Source organism: Saimiri boliviensis, chromosome 5 (genome assembly GCF_048565385.1).
Source record: "Saimiri boliviensis isolate mSaiBol1 chromosome 5, mSaiBol1.pri, whole genome shotgun sequence".
Taxonomy (NCBI): domain Eukaryota; kingdom Metazoa; phylum Chordata; class Mammalia; order Primates; family Cebidae; genus Saimiri; species Saimiri boliviensis.
Genome location: NC_133453.1, coordinates 146,788,715 through 146,810,586, shown reverse-complemented (window position 1 = coordinate 146,810,586; position 21,872 = coordinate 146,788,715). Strand labels below are relative to the sequence as shown.

General features: G+C 36.2%; 1 protein-coding gene and 1 pseudogene across 2 annotated transcripts in view; both read left to right on the top strand.

The window, feature by feature from the left end:
- The window catches only part of OTUD7A (OTU deubiquitinase 7A), a 338,001-nt gene that overhangs the window by 112,110 nt on the left and 204,019 nt on the right, over positions 1 to 21,872 (top strand). The gene's annotated exons all lie outside the window — the stretch shown is intronic.
- On the top strand, positions 1,678 to 2,799 carry LOC101029210 (myosin regulatory light polypeptide 9 pseudogene; annotated as a pseudogene).

The window sequence follows — 21,872 nt, the reverse complement described above, 5'->3', positions numbered from 1 at the left end:
AGGTAGATTGAGAAGCATTTCAATGAAAACTCCATTCTTACTTGAAATTTTACTTGGCTGGAAGACCACCTCTTTTGTTTAAGGAGTATACATTTTAGTTTTTCCTTACATGATGCCTCCTATTTGATACTAATGGACAGGAAAGGTCCCATTGTAAGTTCTCACCCTGTAGCATTCTAGCTCACCCTCAGATATATCAAGAAGCTCTCTAAACTGGTTATTCTAGCTAGAAAAAATATATAAAAATGAATAAAAATAAAAATGGAAGCTCTCTTGTATTTTCAAATGCTTCTGGCACCATCGGGATAAAAATTAATGTATGCCACATGTAACTAATACATTCTCGCTTTTCCCCTCCTTCCATTCCTCCTCCTTCCCTCTCTCCTGTCTTCCCTTATTCTCCCTCCCACCTTCACTTCCCCTCTTCCCACCTTTCCTTCATCTCTATCCTCCTTGGAGTTCTCCCTCTCTTTCTCTCTAACACACACACACACACACACACACACACACACACACACAAAATATCTCACTTTCTCTTTGACACAAACACACACACTCTCTCGTGCGCACATGCACTCTCTCCCTCTTCTATGCCAGCTAACTAGACTAATAAGGAAACCAACCCATTATTCCAGGAGAAGCTCCTTCAGACCTCTACTCCAGCAGTTCTCAAACTGTGGCCTATGGACCACTAGGGTCCCTGAGAAACTTTCAGAAGGTTCACAATGTCAAAATGATTTTTATAATAATATTAAAAGAACAAATCTGGAGGTATCACATTACCTGATTTCAAACTATACTATAAAGCCATAGTCACCAAAACAGCATAGTACTGTTATAAAAACAGGCACACAGCCCAGTGGAACAGAATAGAAAAGCCATAAATAAATCCAAATACTTACAGCAAACTGATCTTCAACAAAGGAAACAAAAAACATAAAGTGGGGAAAGGACACCCTTTTCAACAGTGGTGCTGGGATAATTGGCTAGCCACATGTAGGAGAGTCAAAATGGATCCTCATCTGTCATCTTCTACAAAAAAAACAAGTAGGATTAAAGACTTAAATCTAAGGCCTGAAACTATACAAATTCTAGAAGATAACATTGGAAAAACCCTAGATATTGGCTTAGGGAAGGATTTCATGATCAAAAACCCAAAAGCAAATGCAATAAAAACAAAGATAAATTGCTGAGACTTCGTTAAACCAAAAAACTTTTGCATAGCAAGAGAAACAGTCATTAGAGTAAACAGACAACTCACAGAGTGAGGGAAAATTTTCACAATCTATATGTCTGACAAATGACTAATATCGAGAATCTACAGTGAACTCAAATCAATAAGAAGAAAACAAACAATCCCATCAAAAAATGGGCTAAGGACATGAATAGACAATTCTCAAAAGAAAATATACAAATGGCCAACATCACTAATGATCAGAAAAATGCAATTTAAAACCATAAAGCAATACCACTTTACTCCTGCAAGAATGGCCATAATAAAAAAAATCAAAAAATAATAGATGTTGGTGTGGATGCAGTGAACAGAGAACACTGTATGTGTATGTATGTGTGTGTGTATATATATATATATATATATATATATATATATATATATTCCATCATATTCCAATAATGCATATATACATGTATATATGTATTATTGCATTATATATAATATATATATTATACAGTATATATATATATGATGGAATACTATACAGCCATAAAAAGGAATGGATTAATAGCATTTGCAGAAACCTGATGAGATTGGAGACTATTACTCTAAGTGAAGTAACTTAGGAATGGAAAACCAAACATTGTATGTTCTCCTGCATAAGTGGGAGCTAAGCTATGAGGATGTAAAGGCATAAGAATGACACAATGGTTTAGCTGCAGTGAGGGACTTGCTGAGGTGCTCAGATTCTTGGAGCTGTGCCAGGATTTAACCACCACCATTTCAAGCAAATGGCAAAGACCAAGACCACCAAGAAGCACCCTCAGCACGCAACATCCAATGCGTTTGCTATGTTTGACCAGTCACAGATTCAGGAGTTCGAAGAGGGCTTCAACATGATTGATCAGAACAGAGATAGTTTCATCTACAAGGAAGATTTGCATGATATGCTTGCTTCACTGGGGAAGAATCCAATTGATGAGTTTCTGGATACCATGATGAATGAGGCTCCAGGCCCCATCAATTTCAGCATGTTCTTCACTGTGTTTGGTGAGAAGTTAAATGGCACAGATCCCGAAGTTGTCATCAGAAATGCTTTTGCTTGCTTTGATGAAGAAGCAACTGGTACCATTCAGGAAGATTACCTGAGAGAGCTGCTGACAACCATGGGGGACCAATTTATGGATGAGGAAGTGGATGAGCTATACAGAGACGCAGCTATTGACAAAAAGGGGAATTTCAGTTACATCGAGTTCACACGCATCCTGAAACATGGAGCAAAAGACAGAGATGACTGAAAGAACTTCAAATTCCAGCCAAATGTTCCTTGCTGCGACTTGGGTATTTCTGAGATTTTTCTCTTTCATGCCCTTAGCTTTACAGCCTTTGCATTTCCTGTTGTATTTATTTTCAGCCATTTTGGGCACATGTGTCTTTATATTCAGACTGGAAACAGGACTTTCTATTAATATCATTTTTAGAATAGAAAATAAGGTAATTTAACCTACCAGCCTTCCCCCTCCCCCCAATAATTGTGGTCTATACAGAGTCAATATTTTTTTTTCAGAGAAAGTTATTTGCTCAATTTTTTCTGAACCATAATTAAACGTTATGATTAAAAAAAAGAGTGACACAATGGACTTTCCGGATTCGGGGGGAAAGGGTGGGAAGGGAGTAAGAGATAAAAGATTAGAAATAGGTTGCAGCCATGGACACAGGGAGGGGAGCACTACACACTGGGTTCTGTTGGGGGGAAATAGGGGAGGGACGGTGGGGGGTGGGGGGTGGGGAGTTGGGGAGAGAGAGCATGGGGAGAAATGCCAGATCTAGGTGAAGGAGAGGAAGGCAGCAAATCACACTGCCATGTGTGTACCTATGCAACTATCTTGCATGTTCTTCACATGTACCCCAAAACCTAAAATGCAATAAGAAAAGAAAAAAAAATTAAGAAAAAAGAAAAGAAATAGGGTGCAGTGTATACTGCCTGGGTAACGGATGCACCAAAATCTCACACCTCATCGCTTAAGAACTCACTTATGTAACCAAAGACCACCTATTTCCCAATAACCTATGGAAATATAAATAAATAAGTAAGTATTTTGTAGACACTGTGTGAACTTGGAGATTTCTTTTTGGGTAATTTGTTGGAAAAAAAAGTCTTTTGCCTTTTTCACTTTGTGAATATTTGGGCCATAGTACAAGAAGTAACGGTGATAACACTGCTGGCACCTTAGCTTGAATCAAGCGTGTGGCATCAAACTGTGCCATTAGTCACTGTATTCCTCACCATTTTGCACAATGTAAAAGTAAATGCTAATTTCCCTTAGTAATGTCCCTGATGAAACAGTAAAAATGATTCATTTGATTGAATATTGACCCTTGAATACAAGCCATTTTAATATTCTGACACTTGTGCCACACATGATGGTGGTCTTAAAACGAAATCACCATCTGTGCAGTTGTTTCAGTTGCACGCTTAAGCAGCCTCCTTTTCCATGAAACACCACTTTTACCAAAAGAATGACTGACAAACTATGTTTACTCAGACTTTGTTGGATGACAAAGGTTTTCTTTTTTTCAAAAATGATGAGTTAAGTCTATCATTTAAAACAATTAATACTATTTGTTGCTTTCAAGTCAACATTCAGATTCTTTAAAACATGACCTAAATAGCTTAAAAGCACTTAAATTCCTTATTGATATTGGGGGTAACTTTAGTTAATATGATTTTTGATATTACATAATGAAATATAGTATGTCAACGTTTGAAAAAGCTTCATAACTCAGCGAGCTAATGTTTTCTAAATGACTAATGCATGATGTAGCAAAATTATGCATGAATAAAAGATTCATTTGGAGTATAAGCTGGACCAATGGATTTTAGAGTAAAGAGTACAAAATGTTCATTGATGTCATGTTAGATTCCACAATGCCACCAGCTTTTAAACAATTATCGCTTGTCAAGTTTCAGAATGATATTAAAGAATATCCTACATTTACTTGAAAAACCTACTAAAATACTCCCCACTTTTCCAACTACATTTCTCTATAAGGACAGATTTTCCTCATACACGTCATCCAAAACAACGTAGTTTTGCTTTGTAGTTGTACTGCATTTGTATGTATCCATACACATCATACTTTAGCATTACATGTTTTCAACTTGACATAATGGAATCATACTGTATATATTTTGTGTTTTTCTCTCTTCTTTTATTCAACACATACTTTGAAATTTATCTACATCACTGTAGGTACCTGGAGTTCCTTCATATTCATTGCTTTATTTGTATATGAATATGACACATTTATTTACAAAGTATTTTAAAACTTTAATTTTAGATTCAGGGAGTATGTGTGCAGGTGTGTTACAAGGGTATATTTGTGATTTTGGGGTTTGGGCTTCTGATCCCATCACGTACATAGTGGGCATAGTACCCAGCAGGTAGTTTTTCAGCCCTTGCCCCCTCCCTCCCTCTCTTCCTTTGGAGTTTCTAGCATCCGTTATTCCTGCTTTTAGGTCTGTGTGTATCCAAGATTTATATCTCACTTACAGTATTTGGTTTTCTGTATTAATTGGCCTAGGACAATGGCCTCCAGCTCTGCCCATGTTTCTGAAAAGGACATTATTTCATTCTTTTTTGTGGCTGCAGAGTATTCCATGGTGTATATGAAACACATTTTCTTTATCCAGTCCATCACTGATGGCCATCTAGGTTGACTCCACATCTTTGTTATTGTGAATAGTGATACGAGGAATATACATGTCCATGTGTCTTTTGGATAATACAATTTATTTTCCTTTGAGTAGATACTCAGTAATGGAATTGCAGGGTTGAATAATAGTTTTATTTTTAGTTCTTTGAGACATCTCCAAACTGCTTTCTACAGTGGCTTAACTAATTTACTTTCCCCATGCAGTGTATAAGCATTCTCTTTTCTCTGTAGCGTCACTGTCTGTTATTGTTTGGATTTTTAATAATGGCCATTCTGACTGGTATAAGATGGTACCTCATTGTGGTTTTGGCATGCATTTTTCTGTTGATTAGTGATGTTGAGCAGTTCGTTATGTGTTTTTTGGCCACTTGTATGTCTCTTTTTGAGAAGTGTCTGTTCATGTCCTTTGCCCACTGTTTAATGAGGTTGTTTATTGCTTGTTGATTTGTTTATGTTCCTTATAGATCATGAATATGTCATTTGTCAGATGCATAGAGAATATTTTCTGCCATTTCTCTAGGTGCTATATTTACTCCGTCGATAGTTTATTTTGCTGTGCAGAAGCACTTTAATTATGTTCCACTCGTCAATTTTAGTTTTTGTTGCAATTGCTTTTGAGGGCTTAGTCATAAGTTCTTTGCCTAGGCTAATGTCCAGAAGGGTTATTTTCTAGATTTTCTTCTAGGATTTTTATAGTTTGAGGTCTTACATTTAAGATTTTAATCCATCTTGAGTTAATTTTTATATGGTGATAGGTAGGGGTCCAATTTCATTCTTCTGCATATGGCTAACCAGTTTTCCCAGACTCCCTTTTGTATAGGGAGTCCTTTCCCCATTGCCTATTTTTGTCGGCTTTGTTGAAGATTAAGTGGTTGTAGGTGTGTGGCTTTACTTGCAGAGTCTCTGTTTTGTTTCATTCTTCTATGTGTCCATTTTTGTATTAGTGCCATGCTGTTTTCGTTACTGAGGTCTTATAGTATAGTTTTAGGTCAGATAATGTGTTGCCCCCCTTTGTTCTTTTGGCTTAGTATTTCTTTGGCTATTTAGGCTCTTTTTTGATATCATATATATTTTGGAATGTTTTTTTCTAATTCTGCAAAAAAATGACATTGGTGATTTGATAGCAATAGTGTTAAATCTGTAAATTGCTTTGTGCACTATGACCATTTTAACAATTTTTTTAAAAATTAGAATCTTGCTCTGTTGCCCAGGCTGGAGTGCAGTGGCATGACCTTGGCTCACTGCAACCTCCATCTCCCAGGTTCAAGTGATTCTTGAACCTTAGTCTTCTGAGTAGCTGGGATTACAGGTGCCTGCCACCACACCCAGCTAATTTTGGTATTTTTTGTAGAGATGGGGTTTCACCATATTGATCAGGCTGTTCTCGAACTCCTGACCTCAAATGATCCACCCCCCTCAGCCTTCCAAAGTCTTGGGATTACAGGCGTCAGCCACCACACCTGGCCAAATATTTTGACAATATTGATTTATCCAATTCATTAACGTGGAATGTATTTCCATTTGTGTCATCTGTGATTTCGTTCAGCAGTGTTTTGTAGTTCTTCTTTAGTGACCTTTCACCTCCTTGGTTAAGTATTCCTAGGTATTATATTTTTTGTGTGGCCATTGAAATGGCATTGTGTTCTTGATTTGACTCTCAGCTTTAATGTTATTGGTGTATAAAAATGCTACTGATTTTTGCACATTGATTTTATATCCTGAAACTTTACTTACTATGTATATCAGATCTAGAAGCCTTTTCATGGAGTCTTTAGGGTTTTACTAGGTATGGAATTATGTCATCCACAAAGAGAGATAATTTGATTTCCTTTTTAAAAATTTGTAACCCTTTTATTTCTTCTTCTTGCCTGATTGTTCTGGCTAGGACTTCCAGTACTATGTTGAATAGGAGTGGTGAGGGTGGGCATCCTCATGTTCCAGTTTTTAAGGGGAATGCTTCCAGCTTTTGCCCATTCAGTGTGATGTTTGAATATGCCACTTTTAAAATGCACTCTACTTGATAAGCATTTGGATTCTTTGCAGTTTGGAGCTATTATAACACTGCCATTAGCCTTCTCAGACTTCTACTCTTGTGTATAAGTTTGTCTAGAGGTATATAATGATGTGATATTGTTGGCTTATGGGGGATATCTGTCTCAAATTCACATACTGAATACCAAACTGTTTTCCAAAGTGGATGTACCAATGTACACTTCCACCAGCAGTGTGTAAGAGACCACTTTACTCCACATCGTCACCAAAACTTGGTTTGAACCAGACTTTAAAATGTGTGCTCACATGGTGGATGTTTGAGTATCTTTTTTTCACTGGAAGTTCAGCACCTTTCCATCCTTTTTGTAAGAGCCCTACACTGGAAGCAACCCAAACATCTATCAAGGGTATAATGCAAAAATAAATTGTTATATATTGATGCAAAGGAATGCTATGCTATTATAACATTGCTATGAATATTCTTGTGCATGTTTTTTTTTTTTTTTTTTTTTTTTTTTTTTTTTTTTTTTGAGACGGAGTTTCGCTCTTGTTACCCAGGCTGGAGTGCAATGGCGCGATCTCGGCTTACCGCAACCTCTGCCTCCTGGGTTCAGGCAATTCTCCTGCCTCAGCCTCCCGAGTAGCTGGGATTACAGGCACGCGCCACCGTGCCCAGCTAATTTTTTGTATTTTTAGTAGAGACGGGGTTTCACCATGTTGACCACGATGGTCTCGATCTCTTGACCTTGTGATCCACCTGCCTCGGCCTCCCAAAGTGCTGGGATTACAGGCTTGAGCCACCGCACCCGGCCCTCTTGTGCATGTTTTTAATGACCATATCTATGTATTTCCATTGAGTAATACCTAGGAATGAAATTGCTGGTTCATAGGGTATTTGTATGTTTAGCTTTAGTAGATATTGCTTAATGGTTTTCAAGGGTAGTTGTCCCAGTTGACAGTCCATCATTATAGTAAACCTTGTCATCATTTTTATTTTGATCTACTTCCACATGTATAGAAAAGTTGTAAAATGACATAAAGAACCCCCACGTGTTTTACCCAAATCAACCATATATTACAACCATATACCTCTTAACTCATTTGCTCTCTCTATATATATTATATATACATATATATATATGGTTTGTCATTGTATATATAATATATAATAGTTTATATATATAATATATATAATCATTTTATTGTATATAATATGTATAATAGTGTTTGTATGCATATAGACACATAGACATGCATATGAATACGTGTGTGTGTGTGTGTGTGTGTGTGTATTATCGTGTTTTTTTTTTCTGAACTATTTGAGACTGGTAGAGTCATCATGCCCCTTTACCACAAAAAAAAAAATTAGTGCATATTTTCTTATATAAAAAGGACACTCTCTTTCATAACCGTAGTACAGTTATTAAAATCAGGAAGTTTAATACAGATACAATTCTAGCATTCAATCTACACTCCATATTCAGTTTTATCAATTCTCTCAATAATATCTTTTGTAGGTATTATTTTCCTGGTCCAAGGTTGAATCCAGGATCTTAGGTTGCACTTAATGTCATGTCTTCTTAGTCTCTTTTAATCTGGAACAGGTCCAGAGGTTTTCTGTTTTTTGATGTGGTGTTTTCCAGGAGCGTCGACAAGTTATTTGTAGAATGTCTTCCAATTTGGGTTTTCTGAGATTTCTTAAAGTCCTGTTGTGCATTTGTGCCAGTAATGCCATGGAAGTGATGTTATGTCTCTTCTATTACATTGGTTCAAAAAGGTGTATGCTGTTGATTTGTCCCATTACTGGTCGTGTTAATTTTGGTCACTTAGTTAAGGTAGTATAGGTTTCTCCCCTATAAAATTATTTTCATTTGTAATTAATAGGATTTTGCTTATTAAACTTTTATCTATTAGTTATCTACTACCTTTAGCACTCATTGATGAATTTCTAAGTATTACTCCCCCTACATTGGCATTCTTCTGTATGGAAGAGGTTTATCTTCTCTATTTATTTAATCATCTGTTTATATGGACTTGTGGATCTTATTTTACCCAATGGGTTATATTCTGTTACTACAATTATTTATTGTGATGCTCAGGTTGCCCAAGATTTGGTGGGTGGGGAATCCCTTCAAACTAGCTCTGTGTCCCTCGCGTTTGTGTCCACCATTCTCTTAACACCTCCTTCCTTTCTGTGCAAGGAGATCATTTAGAATTTTCTTTTACAGTCTTTGCCCCAGCATGGAAATCAGCCTTTCTCTGGGAAGTTCTATTTTCTTTTGATTAGGGGATGTTATTTAGAAATCAGAATTTGGGTACTGGATGTGCTCATTGCTTCTAGGCCTTGTCAGAACTTAGAAATGTAGGTATGTATCAAAAATGAGAATTTATATTGATACTTGCAGTCCCAATCTGCATAACCCTTCCCATATTTGTAACTCCTTTTACCAGTAGTAAGACACTTTGCTTTCAATAATCTTAATATATTTACTCATTTGTTCAAATCTAGAATACACAGAAAGTGGTATCAGAATTGCCATCAAATACTAAAGAAAAAAAATCAACCAAGTATAGTTGAACATTTCTGTGGTAGTATTATTAGGTATAATTTACATCAGTAAAATGTACATTTTAAGTATGCAGTTGAACAAATTCTGGCAAATGCATCTACCAATGTAAAGACACCCCTACCAAGATACAGAAATTTTCTCTCACCTCAGAAAGTTTCACTGTGCCCTGTTCCATTTAATACCCTCCAAAAGCAACAAATTTAAAAAAAATTATTTAGAACATATTTGTTTTGGCAATTATAAAACTTCATGTAAAAACTACTATGCAGTTTGAATTCTCTTGTTTCCAGCTTCTATGAGATTTAACAACATGGCCAAGTGTATCCATGTGTAATTATTTTTTATCATTTAACAGTAAGTATTCTATTGTAAATGTATATATATATATATACACACATTTATATATATATACATATATATACATATATACATTTATATATATACATATATACATATATATACATATATATACATATACATGTAAATGTATATATATAAATGTATATATATATATATATATATATATACACACACACACATACATACATACATATACATATACATGTGGGTGGTGTGTGTATATACATATATACACACCACAGTCATTACCCATTCTCTCCTTGATGGACATTTGGGTTGTTTTCAGTGTCATGCCGCTATGAATAAAGCTGTTTTAATCATTCTTACACAAGTCTTTGTGTGGACACATGTCTTTATTTCTCTTGCATACCTAGTGGGGAAACCGCAGGGTAATAGAATTGATGTGTGCTTAGTTATGTAGAAAACTATCATACCTTTTTCTAAATGAGTGGCATCATTTCTATATTCCTTCCAACAATATAAGCAAGTTCCAGATGCTTCCCATCATTGCCGACTCTTGTAAGGTGTTAATTTTAGCCATTCTAGTGGATGTCAAGTGGTATCTCTTTGAGATTTAAATTTTCATTTTCCTGATAACTAATGATGTTGAACACTTTTTCATGTACTATTCACCATTTATATATCTTTCTCTTAAGTTTATCTTCCAAACCTTTGCCTAGTTTTTAAAAAAAACCTGAATGATCTGCCTTTTCATTGTTGCCATAGAACTTTTATTACAGAGGTTAGAATTAAGTCATTTGTCAAGTCTATGTCTTATGAATATCTTTTTCTCATTGGGGTTTTGTCTATTTATTTTCCAAATGGTGCTTTTTGGTGAGTTGAAGTTTTTGTGTTTATTTTAATAAAGTCTAACGTTCATTTTTTGCTTTTATGATCACTGCTTTCTCTGTTCTAAGAAATCTATAACTACTTTCAGTTGCAAAGATAGAAGACTGTGTTTACTTCTGAAAAAGGTTATAGTTGTATATAGTTGTGACCCATCTTGAATTAATCTGTGTTTGTGGCATTAGGAATTGAAATATATGCTTTTTCCACATTTCCGCTCTTCCCAGCACCCTCTGCTGAAGCCTTCCTTTCACCTCTGAATTACTTTGCTGCCGTTGTGGGTTTCTTTCTAGCTCTCCTCTATTTTGTACCATTAAGCTGTATCTTCATCTTTGTCCCATCAATTTATATATTTGCCTTCATGCCCATATCATACTGTCTTTATTACCATAGCTTTATAGTAATTCTTGAAGTTCTGTAAGGCTTCCAGCTTCGTTTCTTTTAGGTAATTTTGGCTATTCTAAATCAATTGTATTTTCATTTACAATTTAGAATAATTTTGCCAGTTTCCACAAAAAAGACCCACTGGGATTTTTAGAAATAGAATTGCCTTGAATCTATAGATTAATTTTGGGAGAACTGACCATAATTTTGATGTTTTGAAACTTTGAACATAATATATTTTTCTATTTTTTAAGGTCTCCTTTAATGTCTCTCAGCAGAGGGTTTTGTTTTAGTGTAGAAAGCCATAGCACCTTTGCTAAACATCTTCTGGATTATTTTATGTTTTTCAAAGCTGTTAAAATTGATTTCTTTTAATTTTGTTTTCTAACTTTTTGCTGCTAGTATGTAAAAATACAATTGATTTTTTTTGCATATTAACCTTGTAACTTGTAGCCTTACTAAATGCATTTATTAATTATAGAGCTTTTAAAATTTGCTACACTGACATTAATATCAACTACAAATAGAGAAACTTTTTCTTTATCCTTTTTAACCTTTATCCCTCTTTTCTACCTTATTACACTGGCTACAATTTTTCAGACAAGTATTAAGACTGAATATGGTTAACTTGTTTTAATCATAAGGGAAAATAATTCAACATTTCATCATGAAGTAAGATTTAAGGGTAGAATTAAAAAGAAAACAAAAATCCTGTATCACATGAGAAATTCTTTCTTATTTCAAGGTTGCAGGATTTTTTTTAATGAATAGGTATTAAGGTATTAAATTTAGTCAAATGTTTTACTCTTTTTTAATTAATATGGTAAATAATTTTTATTGGTTTTTGAATGTTTACCCAGTCTTACATTCTTGGGATACACTCTACTTGTTCTTGATTCTTTTTCATATATTACAGGATTCAACTAATGCAGTATGAGTGATATGGCAACGTTCATGTTGGTTATTAATCTGTTCTTTTCTTGTCATATTCTTCTTTTAGTGTCAGAAGTATGCTAGACTTGTGCCAAACTTGGGAAATGATTTTTTTTCTTTCTCTTATCTTCTTAGAGTTGTATAAAATTGCTATTATTTCTTCCTTAAATATTTGATAGAATTCACCAGTAAAGTCATCTATGTCTTTTTTAAGGTAAGAATTTTCATAGCAGATATAGATTCAGAATAAAATAGACAGTTCAGATATTCTGTTTCCTTTTATGTCACATTTACTAAGTTGTGTTTTAAAAGATTTGTGGAATTTATCTAAATGTCTAATTTATGATCATATTTTTTCACAGCATTTTCTTACTCTTTTTATGTGTGTAGAATCTGAGATTCTGTTCCCTCCTTCATTTGTGATGCTGATAATTTAAGCAAGCTCCTGCTTTCCCTCTTTCTGTCCCTCCTCACCTCCTCCTCATTTCTCTCTTTCATCAGTCTTGCTAGGTGTTTGTTTACCAGTCTTAGGAATCTTTCAATGAATCAAATTTTAGGTTGTTTAATTTTTTTTTGTCTTATTAGCTACTTTCCTTCCCTTCCTTCCTTCCTTCCTTCCTTCCTTCCTTCCTTCCTTCCTTCCTTCCTTCCAACCTCAGGCAATAAATACACCTGCTTTGGCCTCCCTAAGTGCTAGGATTACAGGTGTCAGCTACCATTCCCAGCTGTTGATTTTCTTTATTTTCTATTTCACTGATTTCAGCTTTCTTTTTTCCTTTGTTCTGCTTGCTTTGGTCTTGATTTGCTTATCTTTCATACATACTTAAGATGAAAACTTAGGTCATTAATTTTAAGCCATTCTTTGTTTATGTGTTTAATACTATAACTTTCACTCAAAGCACAGTTCAGCTGCATTACCAAAATTAATACATTTTTATTATCTTCAAGTGTAAAATTATTTTCTAACTTCTCTTGTGATTTCCCTTTCACTCATGAGTTCCTTACGTGTATGTTATTTGGTATCCTGATATTTGAGACTTTTTTATATATCTCATTTTTCATGATTGACAGATTAATTCATTTTTGTCATAGAACATATTCTGTGTTATCACAGCACTTTGAATTTTGTTGAGATATGTTTGGTGGATCAGCATATGGCTTATTCACCAAGATCTGAAGGCTCTTTTTGCACTTGAAAAAAAAATTATATTTTATAGTTTTGAGTTAGAGTATTCTGTAAATGACAATTAGGTTATATTTGTTGATGATGTGTTCATGTCTTCTCTATCTGTATCTTTTTTTGTCTAGTTGTTCTAGCAGAGAAAGAGACATCAAAAATCATCCACAATGGTTTTGGATTTGCCTGTATTTCCTTTTAGTCTTGTCATATTTTGCTTTATATATTTTGAAGTTGTGTATTTATATACATTTATCATTGTCTTTCTGGTAAATTAATGTTTTCATCATAATGAGATGTTTATCTCTGATAATACTTTTTTTCTTGAAGTCTCTTTTGTTTGGTTGTAATACATCCATTCCAACTTTCTTATGCTCACGATTTGCATAGTATATATATTTTTACCCTTCTTTGTTCAAGCTACCTGTGTCTTTATATTTAAAGTGACTATTTGTAAATATAGTTGGGTTTTGCTTTTCTATCTCTTACTTAATTGAAATAAAAGCTTCATAGGCAACTTGGAAATAATATTCCAGAGTTTGCCCATTGGCATTTAATTCAATTACATATATGTTTAGGTTTAGTTCTATTTTACTGTGGTAGGAAAAGCTTTTTACATGTGCCAAATATGAATGATGTTTGTGCCAGATTGTTTCTAAGGAGCCATATATCAGGTAGAAGAAATTTTCTTCTATTTCTAGCCTTTAAGATTTATAAATCTCAGTGATTCAGTTTTTAAAAAGCTTTATCTAGATGCATGTATTGAAACACAATTATTTGATTTGTTTTTTCCCTTAATCTATTGATGTGGCAAATTTTATACTGTTAAACCATTCTTGCATTCCTGTGATAAATAGAAGTTTGCCATGATATGTAATAAATGTATATAATCAGTCTTTATGGATGAGATTGCCCTGTACCTTTTTTTCTTTTTATTTTACTTGTCACATTTCCATACCAAGATTATGTGCTAGTCTCATAACATGAGTTGAGGATTGTACCCTCTTGTTCTTTGTTGTGAATTCTATTGTAAGACTGAATTATTTCTTTATTTATTGAGGAAACCATCTGCACCTAGAGGTCCTTTTATAGAAAAACAAAATATGTACCTGTTGATTTAACTTGTTTAATGGTTATAGGGCTATCCCAGTTTTCTGTTGTTTTAATCGGCTTTGGTAAGTTTTATTTTTCTAGGACTGTGTCCATTATGTTCATGTTTGCCAATTTATTTGTGTAGAATTATTTTTAGAGGTTCTCAATAATACTATTATTTTCATAAGCCTAATGGCTGATTTTCTCAGTTCTATCTACTGTATATTTGTTTTCTGGGGTTTTAAAAAAATTTCTAATCTTCAGCATTGTCTTACTTTTAAATTTTGTTTTATTTTGCTATTTTTTCCTAACTTATTGAAATCATCATTTGTCTTCTAAATTGTTGGTATTTTTTATTTTCTTGCATATACATCAAAATCAATAAAACTTTATTGCTTTTAGTGTCTCTTACCAAGTTTTTATGAAATATTTTATGATTTAGTTCAAAATATTTTATTATTTCAGTTGTGATTCTTCTTTCATTGTTGAGTTATTTTATTTCTGCATATTTTATGAATTTTGCTTACATTTTTAACATTCAGCTCTTGAAAATTTTAAATATCTGTGTGTATGGAACAATAAAGTGAATATGCATGTATTCATCACCGAACTTTTACAATTATGAAGTGTGGCTAATTTTATTTTTTCTATACCTTTGTTTCCACCACAACCTCCTACATTATTTTGAAGTATGTGTTAAATCTCCTAACCATATGGAGATTTGCTAGCTATCTTTTGAAGTTAATTGTAGAATGGTCAGAAAATGTGATCTGTATGATCTCTTCCTTTGAAATTTTTTATAATGCATTTCATGGCCCAGAGTATGATAAATGTTTTATAAATGTTCCATTTGTACTAAGAGCATTTTGTATTCTGCAACTCTTGAGAGTGTAATTCTACGTGACCCGTAGGTATGTTTTGTTGATAGTATATTCACATCTATGTCCTACTTTTATTTTGTCATTCTAAAGTAATTCTCTGTATCACTGGCAAATGCTTTTTACCTAAAAGTCTATTCTATCTGATATTAATGTAACTACACCAGTTTTCTGTTGGTTACAATTCACATGGTGTATTTCTTACCCACCCTTTTAATTTTGTCCTTTCTGTGTATGCTTTAGATGTCTTCTATAAACAGCATGTCGTTGAATCTTGCATTCAGTCTGCCAATTTATTGCTTTTAACTGGAGCATCTGGTCTCTTTACATTTAATTTAATTAGGGGCACATTTGGGTTCACCTCTACCCAGCTCCTCTTGTACTTTCTATTTGTTTCAAATCTTCTTTTTTTTTCTCCCTCTCGTTTCTTGCCTTCTTTTAGATTATTTTTTTAAACCAGTTTTTCAAAATACATTGAGAATTTACCATTTCGTCTCACCCCCATGGCAGCCGTCCTTGCCAGACCATTCTCCTCTTTCCTCCAGGAAGGCAGTGGCCTCCTGACTCATCTCCTCCTTGCTTCTCTCCTTCCTCCCACCTCCCACCCTCCCCCCACCATCTGCTCACTGAGCAGCAGCCAGAGTGAGCCCCATCACATGTGAGCTCTAGCATGAGGCAGCTGGGCTCCAAAGCCTGCAACAACTCCTGGTTTCATACAGAGGGAAAGCTGGGAGTCTCATGGGGCTTCTGGCAACCCAAGAGGTCTCAGGTGCGACCCCACCTCTGCCCCAGGCAGTCAGACACACCTGCCCACCTGAAGCTGCTCCAGTCTCTGGGGCTGTTGCCCTGCCAGGCACCCAAGTCAGCAGCTCATCTCCTCCACATCCTTGTTCCAGAATCACCTTCTCAGTGAGGTCTGCTCTGGCCACCCCATTCATCATGTCCTCACACTCCCCTTGGCCTTCCTCTCCCCTGCCCTTTTCTGTTCTCTTTTCACCGTGGCAGTCTGTAACATCCTGTGTGGTGCACCAAGTGTGGCATCATTCACAGACTGGTCTACCCCTGTTAGAAAAGAAGCCCCATAAGGGATTTCTGCCTCTTCTGTTCACTGATACATTGCAGTGCCTCAGAGGGGCCTGAGCCAGAGTAGGCCTTCAAAAGATATGATAAGACCAGGTGCAGTGGCCCAGCCTGTAACCAGCACTTTGGGAGGCTGAGGCGGGTGGATCATTGAGGCCAGGAGTTCAAGACCAGCCTGACCAACCTGACAAAACCCCATCTCTACTACATGCCTGTAATCCCAGCTACTCTGGTGGCTGAGGCACAAGAATCACTTGATTCTGGGACGTGGAGGGAGGTTGCAGTAAGCTGAGATGGTACCACTGCACTCCAGCCTGGGCGACAGAGCAAGACTCTGTCTCAAAATAAATAAATTAATAAATAAATAAAAAGACATGGTGAGCAAATGTAGGCATTGTATTTTAACCTTAGTAGTTGTTTGAAAGTTATATGTCTCTTATGTCTGTTATGTTAACATTACCATAGAAATGGCAATGTGTATATTTATCTAATGAAGTCTCAAGTTAGCCAAACTGTTATTTTCCTCCTGAATTTTGCAATGACCTGCGACTACTTTTAAGATACTATTTCTTTTTATTTCATTAATTTTTTGAGAAAGGGTACAGCCAAGAGTAAATATCCCGTTGTTTTTGATTTACTGAATCCAATACTTTCAGCACTAGACTAGATAACATCATGTGACTAATAGACATAGAACCTCAAATTGTATTCATTATAGAAAGCCAATCCACGGGCAGTTATTGGGTCCCTACACTGGCTCCAAGTACTCACTACTAAGAGAGTTTTAAGTGATTTCCAAAGCCATTTGATCTGAGATGAATGGCATAAAAAATACCTGGGGAACTTGTATATCAGTCCCAGACCCACACCCAGAAATTTCTCTGTGACAAGTCTGGGCCGCTCCCCAGAAATGTGTGCTTTCATAAGACCATGGCCTTTCTGAAGCCCCCTGCGAGTAGACAGCCCCTTCCCCAGCAGGCCCAGCATCCTCAGAGACCTCTGCACTAGGTATCTGATCTGATGCCATGTGGCATTTACAGGAGTCCTGGCATGGTGTGGGAATACTTTGCTTTAATGATACGTAGTAGGTGTAAATGAAAGTTTAACATCATCCACTGAAGAACAACTTCAGTTGTTTTAAAATCAGGAGGCTGCTTCTAAGTTTTTCAGCATCCAGGCTGTCAGATCAGCAGTGCACCTTTGTGTGTTATCCCGGCAAACATAATCATTTTGGGGCCACCACGATTGTAAGACTGGATTTCAGGAGTCGAAAGCCTGCACTTGCAGAGGGAGCTGCAGAGGGGCGGCGTGTAGCGTGTACAGGTGGTGACAGACCTGCTCACTGGGGCAGCAGAGGGGCTGGTGCTGTCCTCCACAGAAAGCTGTCGCAGCAGATAATCCTCCTGGGTTGTCAAATTAGGGATCACTGTCATGCTCTATCAAAATGCCTCTGGGACCCTTGGAAACTATGGGATTGCTCCAAGGAGGATGCAGGCAGCTGCCCTCCCTCCCTGGGTCTCCTTTGTAGATTCAGCCCTGATGGTGGTGCCTGGAGTTCCTTCATCTCTTCCATTCTGACTTAATGCATGCCCGGGTCACCATCCTCAGCTGTATTCGTCACCTCTCCTCTCGACACTTAGGACACCAGTTACAGAGCTGGAAGATAAGGGCTCCGCAGAGGTTCTCATCTGGCCCTGTGGCATCCTCCTCATTGTCTCCAGGCCCCTGCTGTTTTCCCTCCTCCCTCTCTCCCATTACCATGTTCTTCTCAGTCTTTGTTGGCTCCCATTTAACTAATTATTCTCTCCTTGAAATTATATCCCTGTTTCCTCTGGCAAACTGTTGTCTTTTACAAAAATGTTCTCAATTAATTTTATCACAAAAATAATGACATTTTTATAGCCAGTGAAACGATGAAAAGAAGTTTTAAAATGTTAATGATACCACCCAGTGTATACGTCCTTGAACTAACAGATATTATGTACAAACTACCAGGTATACCTATACATTTATGAACATTAATATGTACTTTTATAAATACATACATTTTTACAACCAACTGTCCATGATTCCCTACAATATATGTGATTCTGAAGCTTCCCTTCCTCAGGCAACTGTACAGCATAGACATCCTTCAGATTAGCAAATTGAGTCAAATTTCTTTCTCGAATGCTGTGGAATAATCCCATATGAACACATTCAGTTTATCCAGTTATGTCCTGTTGAGAAGCATGCTGATTTTCTCCAGTTTCTGCCACTTCAAAAATTCTTTATATCATTGAACACTTTCTCATATGCTCCTGCTCTTATTTCTGTAAGATGTATTTCCAAAAATGGGACCACCAAGTCAACAAGTTCTTAGATATTGAACTTGAATCATGGTTTACAGATTACTTTGCAAAAAGTGTGTAGAAGTTCACATCTTTCCCCAAAATGCAAGTCCATATAGTGTTCACTAAACCGCTCCAACCCCAGATGTCATCCCAGGGTTTTTCCAGTTTGTCTGAAAATAATATTGCACTGGCAGTTTGCTTTGCTTTTTCATGACTACCTTTTTGATGCGTTACTGGCCACCTTGATTTCGTTTTCCATAAACTACTTTTTAGTGTCTTGCTGGAGTTTCTGTGGGGTTGTTCATCTCTATTTCAGTAGTGTATAGCAGTTCCTTGTTTAGAGGGCTATTAGTGCTTTGCCTGTGTATGCGGTTCAATGATTTTTCTAAGTATATTAATATCTTTTTATATTATTTGTTTTGCCATATTAAGAAACATCATCTGGTTAAATATTTCTATTATTTTTATTTATGATTTCTACCTATCTTACTTTACTTAAGAATGTCTTCATGCCAAAGTCATACAAATATTTGAATGTATTTAATATATTTTCTTTTAATATTTTACAGTTATTTTACGTCTTTTTTTTTTTTTTTGAGACGGAGTTTCACTCTTGTTACCCAGGCTGGAGTGCAATGGTGTGATCTCTGCTCACCACAACCTCCGCCTCCTGGGTTCAGGCAATTCTCCTGCCTCAGCCTCCTGAGTAGCTGGAATTACAGGCACACGCCACCATGCCCAGCTAATTTTTTGTATTTTTAGTAGAGACAGGGTTTCACCATGTTGACCAGGATGGTCTCGATCTCTTGACCTCATGATCCACCCGCCTCAGCCTCCCAAAGTGCTGGGATTACAGGCTTGAGCCACCGTGCCCAGCTTATTTTACATCTATATTTTAAATGTATCTAAAACTTATTAGTTTTGGGGGTGGGTGGATGTAAATTTGTTTTCTGCCAGCTCTGTTTGTTAAGTGAGCTACTCTTCCCAGGGGACGGAATTGCCACCTGGAACATTCACTGGTCTCATAGTGCATTGGCCAGCACAGCTCAGAGTGAGGCATACTCTCCTTCCCTGCCATTCTTTTCTACAGTTTTCTTGTTTGAGTTTGGATGTGTCTTAATATATCTCAAGAGCTTAAGACAGTGCTTCTTTTTAGTTTTCTGGTAAATTTATTTTACTTGCATCTGTAAACATTCAACTGTGGAAAATATTAAACATCTATAAATGTATACAGAGTAATATGCTGAGTCCCATGTATCTGTCACCCAGCTTCTGTAATTATCAAGCTGTGCCTAATCTTTTTTTCTGGGGGGGAAGGTATCCTCACCCATTGCTAGTACCACTACAAGTGTAAATGTGTTCACTGCTTTGATCATTATTACTACCAATCATTTTTTTTTATAACTTTTAAGTTCAGGGGTATATGTGCAGGTTTGTTACAAAGGTAAACTTGTGTCATGGGGGTTTGTTGTACAGATTATGTCCCAGGCATTAAGCCTAGTATCCATTAGTTACTTTTCCTGATCCTCTCCCTCCTCCCACCCTCCGCCTTCCAGTAGGCTCCAGTGTGTGTTGTTCCCCTCTATGTATCCATCTCTTCTCATCATTTAGATCCCACTTGTAAGTGAGAACGTGCGGTATTTGGTTTTCTTTTCCTATGTTAGCTAGTTAAAGATAATGGCCTCCAGCTCCATCCGAGTCTCTGCAAAGGATGTGATCTCCTTCTTTTTTATGGCTGTATAGTATTCCATGGTGTTTATGTGCCACATTTTCTTTATCCAGCCTATCACTGATGAACATTTAGGTTGATTCCATGTCTTTGCTATTGTAAATAGTGCTGTAATTAACATAAATGTGCAGGTGTCTTTATAATAGAATGATTTGTATTCCTTTGGATATATACCCAGTAATGGGATTGCTGGATTGAATGATATTTCTATCTTTAGGTCTTTGAGAAATCACCACACTGTCTTCCAGAATGGTTGAACTCATTCACACTCCCAACAATGTATAAATGTTCCTTTTTCTCCGCAACCTTGCCACCATCTGTTATTTATTGACTTTTCTTTTTTTTTGAAACAAAGTTTTACTCTGTTGCCCAGGCTGGAGTACAGTGGCACAATCTCAGCTCACTACAACCTCTGCCTCTCAGGTTCTAGTAATTCTCCTGCCTCAGCCTCCCAAGTAGCTGGGATTACAGGTGCTTGCCACCACACACAGCTAATTTTTTTGTATTTTTAGTAGAAATGGTGTTTCCCCATGTTGGCCAGGCTGGTCTTGAACTCCTGACATCAGGTAATCCATGCATCTTGGCCTCCCAGAGTGCTGGGATTAGAGACATGAGCCACCATGCCTGGCCACTTTTTGACTTTTTAATAAAAGCCTTTCTGTCTGGTGTGAGATGATATCTCATTGCGGTTGTGATTTGCATTTCTTTAATGATTAGTAATATTGAGCTTTTATTCATATGACTGTTGGCTGCATATATATCTTCTTTTGGAAAGTGTCTATTTATGTCCTTTGCCCACTTTTTAATAGAGTTGTTTGTTTTTTTCTTGTGAAGTCGTTTAAGTTCCTTATAGATGCTGGATATAACACCTTTGTTGGATGCATAATTCATCAAAGTTTTCTCCCATTCTGTAGGTTTTCTATTTACTCTGTTGGTAGGGTGTGTGTGTGTGTGTGTGTGTGTGTGTGCTGTGCAGAAGCTCTTTACTTTAATTGGATCCCATTTGTCAATTTTTGCTTTTGTTGCAATTGTTTTGGCATATTCATCATGAAATCTCTGCCTGTATCTATGTCCAGGATGGTATTGCCTAGGCTGTCTTCCAGAGCTTTTCTAGTTTTGGTTTTACAGTTAAGTCTTTAATCCATCTTGAGTTGATTTTTGTATAAGGAAGGGGTTCAGTTTCAATCTTCTGTACACAGTTAGCCAGTTTTTCCAGCACCACTTATGGAATAGTCTTTTCCCCATTCCTTGTTTTTGTCAGGTTTGTGAAAAATCAGATGGTTGTAGGTGCACTTCTTATTTCTGGGTTCTCTATTGTGTACTGTTGGTCTACGTATCTGTTTTTGTAACGGTACCGTGCTGTTTTGGTTACTATAACCCTGTAATATAGTTTGAAGTTGGTTAGCAAGATGCCTCCAGCTTTGTTCTTTTTGCTTATTGCTTGGCTATTTAGGCTCTTTTCAGGTTCCATATGAAATTTAAGATAGTTTTTTCTAGTTCTAAGAAGAACATCAGTGATACTTTAATAGGAATAGCATTGATTCTATAAATCACTTTGGGCAGTATGGCCATTTTAACCATATTGATTCTTTCTATTCATGAACATG